General features: G+C 42.7%; 1 long non-coding RNA gene across 1 annotated transcript; it reads left to right on the top strand.

Moving 5' to 3' along the window:
• Positions 1-1,328: 1,328 nt before the first annotated feature.
• Positions 1,329-2,041, top strand: LOC308322674. Its single transcript, XR_013964740.1, has 3 exons — positions 1,329-1,404; positions 1,513-1,590; positions 1,778-2,041. It is a non-coding gene; the product is annotated as an uncharacterized lncRNA (long non-coding RNA).
• The last annotated feature ends 530 nt before the right edge of the window (positions 2,042-2,571 follow it).

The raw sequence follows: 2,571 nt of genomic DNA, 5'->3' as shown, positions 1-2,571 counted from the left end.
GTTCTGGTGGGTGCCAACTTATTAATTAATTTGGAAATAAAAATCATGAATGACAACAAATAGCTGATTTATTCAGTGTACTAATATTTTAAACTATCTTTCCAAGAAGATGCACTTGTATGTGACCAAGTGGATTCTGAAGGTGCTGGGTCTGCTGTTAAATCTGTAAATGAAGGTAGGTGGTGTGTTTTTGCCCATTACAATGTACATAGACCCACAAAATAGACCCACACAATGTACATAGACCTATTTCAACCTATCTTCATAGGTCTTCACTAATGATCATGATAAAATGGCATTTTTTTAAACAAATGGACATGTATCTGCTGTATATCATCACAATAATGTCAACCACATGAGATCAACCACATTTATTTTCTTCAGAAGCGACTATGGAGGACTCATCAATTGGGGAGATGGAAGGTTTGACACACACACACACACACACACACACGGGGCTAACCACATTTATTTTCTTGTTTTTCTTCAGAAGCAGCTGTGGAGGAATCATCAATTGGGGACGGGGAGATAGAAGGTTTGACACACACACACACACACACACACACACACACACACACACACACACACAGGGCTATAGTCATGGCTGGGGGGGTTCAGTGTTTCCTAGCTGACCGGTGCAAAGACTCACCAAGTAAGGTTTGTGGTAAAATGAGGATTAAGAGCAATTGCATTCATTGTACATTGTGTTCCTCTTTATTTTTTGTTTTATCAGATGTGCTTGATTCATCATGGACACTTCAACTAGAGCTGGATAATTCTCCTGGTGCTGATGAATCCATAGGTATTATTATTATTTATTTAGAGCCTTATTCTGTACACACACACGCACACATGATGCACAATACATCATGTGATGTTGCAATATTGTGAACGCAAAGCAATGCATGATTAGAGAGAGGGAACATTTGATTTTTTTCTGCAGGAGAAGGAGTTGAGCAGCACAGTAGACTGGAGAGCAGTGGAGTTGAGGATGACCACCACTCAAGTGGGGACAAAGGTTTGTGGAACACTAGCCTTAAGTCAGCCAGAGCAAAGGGTGCACAATCCAGTGACACTGAATTACAGGTGTGTGTGAACATTGCATTCAGTTTGTCTGTCTTTCTTTCCCAGATCCACTGCTTTCTTCTGGTCCTGCTGAATCAGGCTATGAAGGTATTATTAGCCTTTATGTAAAATGACAGAGGTGATGTGAATGCTGCATGTTAGCTAGTTGGAATTTTGTCTCTCACAGACAAACATACATGACAAGAGGGAGGAGAGAGAGAGAGACCCTCACTCACACTTGAATATTTATTTTCTGTTCAGGAGAAGGAGTTGAGCATCACTCGAATGTGGAGGATGAAGACGGAGTTGAGGATGACTTCTCAAGTGGGGGAGAAGAAGGTTTGTGGAACACTAGGCTTAAGTCAGCCAGAGCAAGAAATGCAAAATGCTGGCAACACTGAATTATGTCAACGTTGCAGTCAGTTTTTGTTCCTCTTTCTTTCCCAGATCCACTTGATCGAACCTGGACACCTGAACTTGACCATAATGGTGATTCTTCAGGTGAATCTGAATCTGGAAATGAAGGTATTATCATTATTATTATGGACACATTGATGCACATGTGTGTAATGTGGTATTGTGCATGTTGGCTATTTAATGCTTCGTTCAACTACACATCCATAAATGCACACGAGGGGCTCCACACACATACAGAGAGAGGGAGAGAGACTCACACACTTAACAGTCTGAATTCTTTTGTAACCATATTTAGGAGTTGAGATGGAAGAGGACTCCTCATGTGGTGATGCTGGTCTGGGGAGGAAGAGGAGAAATCCAGACAACTGGAAGAGCAACATCCAGAAGAAGAGGAGAATGAGTGGCAAGTCATATCTTGGGAGGAAGAATCGAGAGTCTGTGTTAAAGGAGGAAAGAAAATTGGGTGTGTCATGCCAGTCTGCAGCCTGTCACAAGTCCACTAAACTGCACTGCAGGGAAGTAGAAGAGTCGAAGCGAGAAGAGATCTTCAAGTACTTCTGGGAGGAATTAGACTGGCGTGAGAGGAAGATTTATGTTAAGTCATTGGTAGAGGTGAGCAGTGTAAAGCGACGGAGGACAGAATCAGAGAACTCCAGGAGGTCGGCAACCATTTTCTATCACCTTGTACTAGATGGTAGAAGACTCAGAGTGTGCCAGCGCATGTTCCTGTCAACCCTAGGCTTGAAGCAGTGGTCTCTTTTGAAGTGGATAGGAAGAAGAGGGAAAAGTCCTACAAAGGAAGATAAGAAGAAGAAGAGGGTGACTGTAAGGAGAGAGGAGGTGGAGTTCTTGAAGACCTTCCTTTTGGACCTTCCAAAAGTTCCCTCACACTACTGTAGGGCCTCATCCTCTAAGATGTACCTGGAGCCTGTGTTCAAGTCCATCAATCACCTCCATGCAGAGTATACTCATTCCAGTGCAGAGAATGGCATCCAGGCTCTGTCAAGGCAAGTGTTCACCAGAATGTTTAAGGACTTAAATCTGTCTCTTTTTCACCCAAAGAAAGACCAGTGCGATACTTGCTGTGCA

The sequence above is a fragment of the Protomyctophum bolini genome (assembly GCF_963924005.1).
Source record: "Protomyctophum bolini genome assembly, chromosome: 10".
Classification (NCBI taxonomy): Eukaryota; Metazoa; Chordata; class Actinopteri; order Myctophiformes; family Myctophidae; genus Protomyctophum; species Protomyctophum bolini.
This window is presented reverse-complemented; position numbering and strand designations above follow the sequence as displayed.